The sequence below is a fragment of the Schistocerca nitens genome, chromosome 5, assembly GCF_023898315.1.
Source record: "Schistocerca nitens isolate TAMUIC-IGC-003100 chromosome 5, iqSchNite1.1, whole genome shotgun sequence".
Lineage (NCBI taxonomy): Eukaryota > Metazoa > Arthropoda > Insecta > Orthoptera > Acrididae > Schistocerca > Schistocerca nitens.
The window spans coordinates 396524187-396538642 of record NC_064618.1 but is presented as its reverse complement, the minus strand read 5'-3'; the positions used below and the strand labels follow the sequence as shown (position 1 = coordinate 396538642).

Sequence of the window (14456 nt, the reverse complement as noted above, 5' to 3'; positions counted from 1 at the left end):
TCTTGTATTGAATTGAAATGGCAGTGTGTATTTTTGTACTGGTTTCTTTGTGAGATGTTTATCAGGTGCTGAATTTTCTTTTTGTTGGTTGCATGTACTTGCTGGCTGGTATAAACAACATATTTGGTTGTATATTTAAAGATTAGTACTATTGCTAAGTTTTAAGTGAGCTACATACATTTTTTGATTTTTGTATTTTTTGTGGTAAAGTTATTAGTTCAACCATTTTTACTTTTGAGGTTATGTAACACAGGGTGTGCTCCATGACATGATATGATTTAAGTGCCATTGTTTTTATTGTTGAGGGCCCGCAGCACAATGTGTGTCTTGCAGGGACTTTATGAGTAGAAAAATCCAAATCACTCTTATGCATTTAGTGCTTTACTGGCTTGCGATATGTCTGTTTGAGCTACAGTGCCACTTCCTAGTTGCCTGAAAAATAATATATGATTTTGCTAACCTTATGTATAATTATTGAGAATATAGGGTGATTATACAATATAACTTACGTCTAGCTGTTCTTGACATCCATAAAACATCAATTAATGCTGCCCCTGTGTAATGGTGTCTTACAGGTGGCACAGTTATATGATTGTGGCAGCTATACTGCCATATCTAGATTGTTACTGTTGTTATAAATGCTATTTTGTTTGTTGGCTGTGCCCTTTTTGTTCTGTTTGTTTATTTTTGACAGCTTTATTTGACAGAATACAAGTGGTGTTATGTGATTACAATTTTGTATTGATTTATTATTCTCGGAGTTTCTGTGTATTAGTGATTTGGTCTTTGCTGTTTATTTAATCTTTGCTTGTAAAATGTTATTGACTATGCATTTTTATCTGTTATCTATATTTAAGATGTTAATGAAATTTTCAGTATGTGTTTGTGTTTAAGAACAGTTTCTTCGTTTTATGCTCTGTGGGTAGTTATATGCGTGAATATAAAATTCTATGTCTTCAGAGAATTCATGGTTATTCCCTTCAGTATTATGTGTAATACATGCATTGCTCATTCTGTCTGGTTTGCTTTGTGGTTTTCTATTTTTGTGTGAATGATGAAACTGGATGGATTTGTATCACTTCTTCTGCTGTGTTCTTGATATCTGATTCCAAGATTTCTTCCTATTTGTCAAGCTAATCTTACTCTTGTATTTTTCAGTAATGCATTTAAATTGTCACACATATTTCCTATGTATGTCACAATTACTTCAGTGAAGATGCCAATAAAACACCAGAACACAATGGCAGTACAAGTGTCCCACAGAACAAAAAAACCGTAATCCATAAACATATATATGACCAGCAAAATAAAACAGTCCACTCTGTACTAAATCAAATAAACCACAAACTCATCACAAACAATGCGATAATCATAAAAGCAATAGTCTGGTTATAAGAAACCAAAATGATTACATAACAAAGTAAACAGTTTCCTGACAGCTTACAATATCACAAAATCAGTTGGGACTCTACTAATAAATTTGCAGCTCATACTGAAAAAGCCATCAAACCTCACAAAACAATATTTACAGATGATGAAAAAAGAACAAATATAGCTTTGAACAAAGGAACCAAATTATATTACCAACCTAAAATCCCCAAGAATTTATTCCTATATGTCCTGTAATCAACTGCACAAATGGCTCCACCTACCTCATGAGTAAAAAACTAAACAACCTGCTTTCAAAGTATTGCACATATAGCAAATAATTCACAATCAAAAATTCTTGAATGCTGGCAAACAAAATAAAAGATATAAAAATTCAAGCAAATGGGAAATTTGTATCATTTGACATCACCATCCTTTACACAAATATATCAGTCCAGGAAACTGTAAGAACTGTAGAGCACAACCTACTCCAATACAGAAAAAAATTTATTGTTGGTATATAAGACATCACTGAACTGCTAAAATTAAAACCGGCAAAAAATTATTTTGAATTCAACAACGAACTATTAAATACAAGAGAATGGAGTAGCTATGAGTTGCACCATTGCAAGCACAGTAGCAGACATCTTATTAAATACCTCAGAAAAAAATTCGGACTTAGAAATGATACTTTGCTCTTAATAGACAGAACCAACACAGACATTCAACAAATACATCAAGCATTGAACAAGCTACATCCGAAAATGAAGTTTACTGTCAAATCAGGGACTAATAAAACAATACATTTTCTCCACCGGAAAATCAAAAATATTAATCACACACACAACTTCGAAATTTTCAGAAACTCCAAAATGACAGACAACAACATAAATGCAAAATCAAGTCACTCTAAGCACATAAACACACACATTTCCGTACTATGATAAAATGACCAATCAATCTACCACTAGAATAAGCTGAAATCAGAAGGAATCAGGAATTCTACAATATATAGCACAACAAAATGACTATAACCCAAACCTAACAACTCAACTGTACAAACAAACCACCAAGTCAGCATACAGTGATACCCATAAAGGAATGAAACTACTAGAAGAATCACCAGTGAAACAGAAAATTGTACACAGTCCTACAACATACATAGGAAATATATCTGACAAATTAAATGCATTACCGAAAAATTTGGGAGTAATTTTTACTATCAAGAACAGTCTTGATCACAATTTATTTATCCCGGTGACCGGTTTCGTCCACTACTGTGGTCATCTTCAGACCAATAAGTAAGAACCTCCTTCTGGTGGTAAATCACTAGTATGGAAATGTGTGTGTTTATGTGATTTACCACCAGGAGGTGGTTCTTCCTTATTGGGCTGAAGATGACCACAGTAGTGGTTGAAACTGGTCATTGGAATAAATAAATTGTGATCAAGACTGTTTTTGATAGTAAATATTTGTAACAACATTTATCACTGTTCACTCCCACAATGTATACAAAAGTAATTAATATTGGAGTAAGATTGACCTATCAAACGAAACACAAATTGACTCGGGGAAAACAAAATCACCAGTCCACACAAATTCAGCCATATACTAAATCAAATGTCAAGATTGTGCTAAATTTCATACAGGACAAATGGAAAGAAATTTTGGAATTAGATACATCAAAAATACACCAGAATTAGTTATACAAATTCATCTGTTTTCTTCAATCACATGAAAACAGAAAAGCATGAAGTTGAAGAGATAGAACAAGCAAAGCAAAGATTACACATAATACAGAAGGGCAGAACCATGAATATCTTGAAAGAAATATAAATTTACATGCACTTATATAACTACTCACAGGACTTATTAAATGAACAAATAGATCTTAAACACAAACACTTTGACAATTTTATTGACATCTAAAATATAGGTAACGGATAAACAAACACAGCCAACGACGTTTTACACGTGAAGATAAAATTAACAGCAAGGATCAAATCACTCGTAGATTAATAAATTAAAACAAAACTGTAACCACATAATATTGTTGATTTTCTGTCGAATAAAGTTGTCAACTTACAAAAACTTGTAAACAGAACAAAAAGGCTGTAGCCAACAAAAAAGTCTCATCTGCAACAACTTTAACAGTTGAGGTATTGCAGTACAGCTGCTACCATCATATAATCACATAACCTATGAGATATAACAACCAAATCATTAGACAGAGACAGCACCAATTGACACTTCATGGACATCAAGAACAGCTAGGTGTAAGTACTATTGTGTAATCGCTTAATATTGTCAATAATTATTCATAACAATAGAAACAAAGTTAACAAAATTGTGTCTTATTCACAGACAGCTAGAAAATGGCACTGTGGCCAAAATAGGTCTACCGCAAACCAATAAAGCACTGAATACATAGCAGAAATTTGGATTTCTCTACCTATAATGTCTCCACAAGGCATATATCACACTGCAGGCCCTCAAGAAAACAAATTTAAAAAGTTAGTTCATAAGTGTGAAGGTGGGTGATTGACTCATTGTTGTGACTGCTGAATGGAGAAAACAATGCGGAGGTACTGTTAAGGAAGAAGCAGAAGGAATAAGCATGTAATTGAACACTCAGCAAAACTAACTTGAGAAAAATCAGAAATAATTAGAGACTGGAAGACTGTATATGTGCATGGATCCATAATATTCACATGCTTTGTTGTGAATGCAGTTTCTAAATAATTCATGATTCCATGTTAAAGTATGATCTTTGTACAGTAAAATGGACAGTAGTAAATGAGAAACAGAGATTACAGATCCCATGGCACGTAGTTGAGTGAGGAGACACATATAGGCTGCAGCACTGGTGTTCATATCGCCATCTGATCATGCAGATTTAAATTTTCTGCGGTTTCTGCAAATGATGGCAAATGCTGGTATGGTTCTTTTGAACAGGGCACAGTCTGTTTATTTCCCAAATCCAAGCTTGTGCTCCAATTCTAATGACTTCATAGTCAACTGCACACTAAACTCTTAATTTACTTTCTTTTCCCCTTTGAAGGAAATTAAGATGACCCTGAATATATGACAACTCAGCTTTTTAAAGAGACCCCTTGAGAAAATTTATTTTAACATATTCTGACTAATCAAAATTTCAAGCTTTTTTATGGGATCTCAACAACATTGCACCACAGAACACATTAAGTACACCATTGGTCCCCATCTAGACTTTTACCATCTCCTGCGAAAATGTACGCTATTGTTGAAAGTTGGTGCAATTTTAAAGTCAGTTGGATTCCAAGTGCAAATGGATTTGGGCAGACTGCAGTTAAAACATGTTAGATGTTCATAAAAAGCTAAAGTACACAGTGTACATTCACATGGTTGGGTGCACGATGAAATTTATGCCTGCTCATACTCCTCTCTCTGCACTCGTCGCAGTTATTAGCCAAGCTGGATCACTGTCCCCCCCCCTCAAACTTTCTGTAATGCTGTGTTTCAGCAGCAGTGAAACATGGATGCAATATCTTGTAGGGTGCAGGTCATATGTAACAACAGCAACTAATACATGAAGAAAAGATCAGTATCACTGTTCAGTTCAATTCTCGAACATTCGCTCATCCCGCGATCTGGTGACGTCTGTCTCCACAATGGGTCATTCTGGTTTAATTCATTCTTGCGAGAACATTTGCAGTTAGTTTAATATGCTTTCTTTAATTTGTTAGACTTTTCATTCTGGACTAATTTTTCTTCTCGTTCCATTTGAGTGTCATCATCTTGTTCTAAAACTGATAACAATTTTTTCCAGAATTCTAATACATGTACAGCATCTGAATTTCTCATTTGGAACCCACTTGGTAAATTATTAGTTGCTCATAACCAAATAAAATTTTTACTTCAGTGCAGTGTCAAAAATGGTTTTTTAAGGACAAGATTCTTGCCTTTGAATGTTACCTTTACTTACCATATTTTACGGACTATAAGATACACTTTTTCTTTGAAAAACTGCTTCCAAAATTCAGGTCTGTCTTACACTATATGTCTACACTGAAGAGCCAAAGAAACTGGTATACCTGCCTAATATCATGTAATGCCCCCCGCAAGCACACAGAAGTGCAGCAACACGACATGGCATGGACTCGACTAATATCTGAAGTCGTGCTGGAGGAAATTGAAACTATGAATCCTGCAGAGTTGCTCATAAATCTGTAGTAGTATGTGGGGGTGGAGATCTCTTCAGAACAGCACACTGCATGGTATCCCGTATATAATCTGTAATGTTCACATCTGGGGAGTTTGGTGGCCAGCGGAAGTGTTTAAACGTTGAAGAGTGTTCCTGGAGCCACTCTGCAGCAATTCTGGATGTATGGGCCGTCCCATTGTCCTGCTGGAAGTGCCCAAGTCTGTCGCAATGCACAATGGACATGACTGGATGAAGGTGGTCAGACACGATGCTTATGTATGCGTCACCTGTCAGTCACATCTAGATGTATCAAGGGTCCCGTATCACTCCACCTGCACACACCCTACACCATTACAGAGCCTCCACCAGCATGTACAGCCGTTCGATACAATATGAAATGAGACTCATTCGACCAGGCAACATGTTTCGAGCTATCAACAGTCCAATGTCGGTGATGATGGGCCCAGGCGAGGTGTAAAGCTTTGTGTCATGCAGTCATTGAGGGTACACAAGTGGGCCTTCGGCTCTGAAAGCCCATATCGAGGATATTTCATTGAATGGTTTGCACACTGACACGTGTTGATGGCCCAGCATTGAAATGTGCTGCAATTTGCAGAAGGGTTGCTTTTCTGTCATGATAAACGATTCTCTTCAGTAATCATTGGTCCTGTTCTTGCAGGTTCTTTTTCCGGCCACAGCGATGTCGGAGATTTGATGTTTTACCGGATTCCTGATATTCATGATGTGCTCGTGAAATGGTCGTACGGGAAAATCCCCATTTCGTCGCTACCTGTGTCCCATCACTCATGCGCTGACTATAACATCACATTCAAACTCGCTTAAATTTTGATAACCTGCCATTGTAGCAGGAGTAACCAATTTAACAACTATGCCAGCCACTTGTTGTCTTATATAGGTATTTCTGACTACAGCGCCCTGTTCTGCCTGTTGACATATCTCTGTACTTGAATGCACATGCATATACCAGTTCCTTGGTGCTTCAGTGTATATCTATACTCTATACCCATCTCTGTCTGGCAACACTGGATTCGATTGGCATGAGACGAACATGAGTTGCGGGGATTCAAAAGCTTGCTAACACTGTCTCCCTCACGCCCGCCATCACAAACCCAGAACACTGTCTAGCCTATGATGCATCATTGCAGTCTATGGTGCCAGTGACCTTGAATTGAAATTGATTTGTGTTATGGATAACAGTACAGTATTTTTGTTAGTAGCTAGTGTTGTAATGGAAAAAAAGTATTCATATGATGCTGGCTAGAAATTGAAAGTAAAAGCTTATGCAGAGCAACATGGAAACAGAAGCTGAGCAGCATTTTGGCCCTCCAGAAAAAAACATTTGCAATTTGCGGAATTGTAAAAAAGGAAGAAGACTATATGTGCATATAGAGGACTGAGTGCAAAATGACGAAAATTAGAATATGATGTATTGAAATGAATTCAAGGACACCATCAAAATGGCATTGGAGTTAGTATGAAAATGGTTCAAATACACGCTCGCAAGCTAGTGCTACAGTGGAACTTAGCAGACTTTAAAGATGAAGTTGGTTGGTGCTATGGGTTTATAAAGCATCATGGACTTAGCATGTGAACCAAAACCAAAATATCTCAGGAATTGTCACAAGGGTACGAAGAGAAAATATTATCTTTCCATTGCTTTATTATTCAACATTGAAAGAAAATCAGTGTGGAACTAAGCCAAATAGTGAATATGGACGAAGCTACTCTGACATTTGAAGTACTGAGTAGCAGAAAGATGCTAAAATTGTAACTGTAAACACACGTGGACAGGAAAAAAATTGCACCACACTGTTGTCCTTTCCTGTTGTGCTGACAGTACTAAACTTAATCCATTTTCAAATGCAAAACAATACCAAAACCGCCTAAAATACCACCAGGTGGTGTTTATGTACATGACAAGGTTTGGATGGAAGAAGCTGGTCTGAAATTACAGATTAACAGAGTATGGGAGAGCAGGAAAGGTGCTTTATTGAACGAGAATTCTCTTCATGTGTTAGATAAGTTTAGTAGTTATTTGAAAAATTCTGTGAAAGAGAAATTGAGACGGGGAATACAAAGCTTGATATTATTCTGGAAGGACTTACTTCACAATGGTAACCTTTTGATTTCTCGCTAAATAAACTTTTAAAGTGTGTATGAGAAAGGAATGGAACAAATGGTTGATGGATGAATCCCAACATGAATCCATGCCAAAGGAAGCTTTAAAATGATCCACTATCAAACAAACGTGTCAGTGGACAAAACAGTCGTGGTATAGAGTGAGAGAAGACATTATTGTTAAATCTTTCAAGAAGTGTGGCATAAGTAATGCTTCTGAGAGCAGTGAAGACTCTCTTGTATATGAAGAGGACAGTGATGACAATGAAGAGCAAGAAGAAGAAAGTTCAGATGACGATTTGCAGTTTACTAATAAAAGTTGTAAAAATGTTATTAAAATTGATTAAAAATTAAGATGTGTCTTGGTCTGTAAAATATGGTAAAAGCAGCATAAATATACTGGGTGATCAAAAAGTTAGTATAAATTTGAAAACTGAATAAATCACGGAATAATGTAGATAGAGAGGTACAAATTGACACACATGCTTGGAATGACATGGGGTGTTATTAGAACCAAAAAAATACAAAAGTTCACAAATGTACGACAGATAGCACTTCATCTGATCAGAATAACAATAATTAGCATAACAAAGTAAGACAAAGCAAATATGATGTTCTTTACAGGAAATTATCGATATGTCCACCATCATTCCTCAACAATACCTATAGTCGAGGAATAATGTTGTCAACAGCACTGTAAAGCATGTCCGGAGTTATGGTGAGGCACTGGCATTAGATGTTGTCTTTCAGCATTCCTAGAGATGTCGGTTGATCACGATACACTTGCGACTTCAGGTAACCCCAAAGCCAATAATCACACGGACTGAGGTCTGGGGACCTGGGAGGCCAAGCATGACGAAAGTGGCGGCTGAGCACACGATCATCACCAAACGACATGCGCAAGAGATATTTCACGTGTCTAGCAATATGGGGTAGAGCGCCATCCTGCATAAACATTGTATGTTCCAGCAGGTGTTTATCAGCCAGGCTGGGGATGATGCAATTCTGTAACGTATCGACGTACCTCTCACCCGTCACGGTAGCAGTTACAAAACAAGAATCACGCGTTTCCTCGAAGAAAAAAGGCCCGATAACAGTAGCTGTGGTAAATCCAACCCACAACGCGACTTTCTAGTTGTGCAATGGAGTTTCCACGACAGTTCTAGGATTTTCGGTAGCCCAAATTCTGCAGTTGTGGGGGTTGACAGACCCTTGGAGCGTGAAATTAGCTTCGTCGGTCCACAACACGTTACTCAACCAATCGTCATCTTCCGCCATCTTTTGAAGTGCCCACAACGCAAATGCCCTCCGCTTCACTAAATCACCAGGTAACAGTTCATGATGCCAATGGATTTTGTACGGATAGCATCGGGGGGTACGCCTCAGTGCCAACCAAACAGTAGTGTATGGAATGCCGGTGCGACGTGCGACTACACGAGCACTGACTTCCCCATGCATAGATGAACCCGCTACAGTCTCCATTTCTTCCTGAAATGTCTCAGCAGCATTACACCTTGTGCTCGGTAGGTCACAACGGGGTCTATTGTCTAAACAACCCATGGCTTCGAACTTCGAAATCATTCTCGCTACAGCTGCATTTGTCAACGGACCTTTACCGATTTGAATCCCCTTCCTATGGCGATAGGATCGTAACGCTGAACTAGCACATTCCCCATTCTGATAATACAGCTTCACTAAAAGCGCCGTTTCAGGTACCATCAACATTATGCGACTGCTGGCGCATCTGATTCTCTCTCTCATTACAGCTCCTTTTATACACGATTGCCATGCGCAGTCACTGACGTTTTGCTGTCCAGCGCCATCTGTCGTACATTTTGTGAACTTTTTTTCTAATAAAATCCCATGTCATTCCAAACGTGTGTCAATTTTTACCGCTCTATCTACATTATTCCATGGTTTATTAAGTTTTCAAATTTATACTGACTTCTTGATCACCCAGTATGTATTTATAACAACTTTTATTGCAAACCTATCCAAATACAAGAAAAGTTTGTAAGGTGATAGAGTTTAATGTTATTTCCTCCTGTGTTTCACAAAATTGCCAGTTTTTAAGCAGGGTATTAGAGTGTTGTAGTGGCTGGTTCATAGTATCTCATAAATCCCTTTCGCTAGCAAGTAGCTAAAGCATCATTTGTAAATATAAGATGACCCTATATTAACCTGTTAAACAATGTGAAAATGTTGACCTCAGCAACAGTAGTTTAATCTGCAAATATAAGATGACCCCATATTTTTTTAATGATGAATTTTGGAAATAATCGGATAAATATGGTATAATTGTGTCATTGGCAATCATCAGTGGTGCTGTATGTGCAGCTATCACCAGTACATATAAATAATTTAGTACATCATCTTAGTATCTTGTTGAAGCTGGTTGGAGATGATATAGTAGTACACAGTGAGGTTCTTAGCAGAAAAATTGTTACAAACAGTACTTAGTACAAATGTTAGAGAGTGACCACCAGCATTACCAGTGCAGTGTCGTGTTTATTAAGAGGTAAAAAGGTGATACACTGTTTGAGTGCACAAACATCAAGACATCACTGTAATCAATCACAAATGTTATATCTTTCACATAAATCTAGTTGTGGAGAAGATAAATACCAAACCAACATTTTTTCTTGCAAAATTTTTGTCTGGCTGATTCTTGTGCTTGTAAGACTATTGTCTGTAAGGGGATGACAACTGATGCAAAAGTGAGTAAACTTGATATTCTTAAAGCAAACAAAGTGTCAATGAAATAGTGACAGAAACTGACTACTCCAATAATTCGTAATGAACATGTCACTACCAAAAGTCAAAGTATTTTAGATTTCAGTGGTTTCTCTTTTATTTTTGTTTTGTGTGTTATTGTCTCTCTCTCTCTCTCTCTCACTCTCTCTAACAGCAGCATATTAGCTGTCTGGTAAGTCTACTTTTATACTATTACCGCCACATGAGATGTTTACATGTGTAGAGTATCACGCAAAGGAAAACTAATAAAGCGTGATGGAGGTTCTGTAATGAGAAGGGGGGATGTATGTTCATTGGCTCCTGCGGCCACACCGGAAAGAAAGGTAGTGTGATTCGAAATCATTTTAAATAATCATACCCATTTTGTCATGGAGGCATTGTTCTGAGTACAATATTGTATCTGCTAAAATAAAAATGGCCCCATATTGTTCTGGAAATAGACGGTCCATGACTACAGGGTTTTTATTTTATTTCTTTATTTATCTGTCTTTCATTATTGCTTCTAGTTTTGGCAACATAACTGTAAAATGTCTATTTACAGACAAATGCTTCATCAGCTATGGAATTGCCAATAAAATTTTCCATGAAAGGTGATGGAGAAGATCATTTCAAAGATTGATTTGATGAAAATGAAATAGCATGACTTCATCACCACAATTGGTGAATTTGAGCATTATTAACCCTTTCACTATTGCAGATGTTATGTTTGCATTCCGTGCTGAGGGCAGCTTTTGCTGTGGCTGTATGGCTCACCAAATGCTGGTGCATTTTTTAAAAATATCAACTGAAAAAATTTGGTTTTTGCAAATCTTCTAGTCTGATATCTTCGCTCAATAAAGAACTGAATTTCTTTTTGTTACCTGTCATTCTTAACTTTGCTGCATCAAATTAAGTAAAATATTGCACAAAATTTTACAGATTTTGCAGAGGTAAAAAAGCATTGCGTAAATGTTTTGTGTAGTTGGTTTTAGATCATACACTGCAGTTTGTGAAATGCACATAAGATATCAAAATTTTATTCAAAATTGAGAGCAGAACAATACCTCATTTCATTCTCTAGTCATTGGGCTTTATATGTGACAGTTGGTCACACGTAACACACCCATTCATGTCCTCATGCATCGCAAATCATGTTGATATTACCATCATCACATCTCATAAATTATTTAAGATACCAAAACGAGGTGTTTTGCAAATGATAGGAGGCAATGAGGTGCATAGTTGCATGATAAATACTTGAAACTTTTTTATTCCCCCTAGATAAGGAAGCAATTTGTTGCAGCAGTGAGGTCAGCGGCTCAGGATGCACTCTAGGAAAACCCATGTCCACAGCACCTGGGTAACGGCAATGCAGGACATGTATGGACATCCACAGCAACAAAAGGGTTAAGCAGTAGTTGTCTGTGCTTTAAAAAATAGTTATGGAACTGTTCTCTAACAACTGCCAGAAAAGTGCACTGTTGGCAAAGTGATGTTCATCGTCTTATGAGAGTTTCAAAGTACTCACATCCTGTTGTCTGTGTGTATTGCAACTCATCAGTCCAGGAGATCTTTTCCCTTGCTTTGAATGTCCAACGACAATGTTCCTGTACCTGTCCTAATGTCATGTGATGTGCTGTGGAGTATTGGTGTCTGTACCCCATGCAAGGAGGTGGTTCTTGATAAAGTTACTCTCTGATTTTTATCACCATCCAGCACAAAAGTAATGAATGTTTTGCCACATTATGACAAATTTGTCCATTGTTACAATCAGTAGTCAGTGGCAATCACTGTCATTAATATGCCTTAACCACAGCAGTTGCCTTCACCATTGCAGATTTTCCTAAGAGTTACGATACTCATGGTACACCTTTGGCACATTGGTATTTGATAATCCTGATTACTGCACAACCTAAAAGATGGAGTGTCCTTTGGGTCACGTACCAATGATTTGGTTATGATAAAATATGCTACTGTTGTGCAGTTTGTCTATCCTATGCTTATCTTGATGCAAAAAATGTATGTGCACTAAATGTGACGAGACAGTTGTCATGCATGAAAGTCTATGATACCAATATATTTCAATCACCTAAAAAAATAAATTATGAGTTAACAGAATTCAACAGGATGAGTAAGATTTTTTAACGACTTTCTCAAACATCAGCATAACTTTAATGATGTTTGTGTGAATATTGGGGTAGATTCTATGTTCGGGTCTTTGCCACCTCAAGTGTGATCATTGTTGACAGTCTGCAAGTTATCCCATGTGTTTAGCTGCTGACACAGGATGTGCCTGTTGTGGTAAGGATGGTTGTTCATTGCTATATTGTGATAAATGTGGTAGTATTGTGTTCCCTCATGGCTCTTTGCCCTTGGTGTTTGGAAAAGCTTGTTGATAAATATAAAAATTCTTGTCCTCATTTGAATTTGTCACACTTTTAATGTTCTCACATGAGCCGCACTCATATTTTATTGATAATGGAAAATGGAGTAGCACTAATTACAAAAATTAATGTTTTTCTTAGTATCATAACACAGGTACGGCATTATTTTTTATAATCATTACTGTGAACTTCGATTTTTACATTCCCCATTTTACGTTTTTCACAATTCTGCACCATAAATTCATAGCCCCTTTGAAAAACCTGTAAGATTAATGCTACAAATTCCCTGTTCCCCCACCCCCTCCTAGTAAGGTTTACTCAATTCTAAGTTCTTACGCGACGTCTTGCTTGACTTCATCCCGTTTTCTTCCTGTTGACACTGGTTTTACTGAAAGAGTTATAAGTGGCACAAAAGACAGATGGTTTGCACCACGGGTGGTGGCGGAGTTAAGGGAATATTTGTGAAAGAGGTAATACTGATGTAATCCATGTTCGGTGCAACCTTTTAAATTCAAACACAGACTCAAAGAATATGCTTTGTCATAATCGAGGAAACATTGCCCATTTCTGGCTAGTGAACTCTTATTGGCTGGTGACTTCACCCAATATCCATTGCAGCCACCACACCACACTAACATATGTAAAATGGCTCACCTACTAGCCATGTGGAGAGAGGGAGTGGCCCTGCAGTGACAGGAATGCAGGTAGGGGTGAAAGCATTTTGAGAAGTGCTGAAAAAGTACTTTTCATGCAGATGATGTGCCATGACACATCACATGGAAATAAAACAAGGGTTTTGCAATAGCACATTTTAAAGACTTTTGTGTTCAAATTGGACTTGATACAGTTGCAACAACTACATGCCCTACTCATGTATATACTTTGCACCACATACTGTGGATTGTAAAGACTGGCAGCAGTGAGAAAGGGCATGAAGCGAAACTGTAGCACCTGAGCTTTCTTTCAAATTTACGTTTTACATAGTATACAGAAATGCACTGAGCCAATTCTAATAAGCTTGTGACGTCAATTGTGGAAGTAAACTCATTTTTTCACATCTTGCTTTGTCTCATCAAGCATAAAATAACATTTTAACAGCAGTGAGCATATGAAGTGTAGCTCATAAGAAAAGCATTAAACAGTAACAGCAGTGGTGACAGAGTATATCATTAAGCAGATGTCCCTATTTATGCTTGTGTTTTAACCACATAGCTGCTGTGATGCTTGTGTTTTAGTTCAATATGTTCGCCAATTTTTTGGTTTATTCTGGCTGAGCACAAAGGATGATCTCTCAAAAACGCATGTTTTGAATGTATAATTTGTAGTCGTAGCTTACTTGCTGTTACACATATGTGATTTTGAAAGAACTGATGGAATTCATTACCACAAATTATTGTATAAACATTGTATTGTACAGTTAATTTCCTTCACTTAGTCAGATTTTATACAGAGTATTGGAGAGGACTGCAATTTTTAATCATATATGTCAATTACATGTGTTTTTGCTCCTTTTTTTGGGGGGGGGGGGTTCACATTTTCTCAATTCACCCATTTTCCTCAATTCACCCATTTTCCTCAATTTTGCTTTTTTTAAGTCTGGCCCACACAAAAATGCTAAATAAGGGTTTCACTGTAATCAAAAAAGTCTT

General features: G+C 37.1%; 1 protein-coding gene across 1 annotated transcript in view; it reads left to right on the top strand.

The window, feature by feature from the left end:
• LOC126260061 (ribokinase-like) overlaps positions 1-14456 on the top strand; it is a 65661-nt gene that overhangs the window by 46798 nt on the left and 4407 nt on the right. The gene's annotated exons all lie outside the window — the stretch shown is intronic.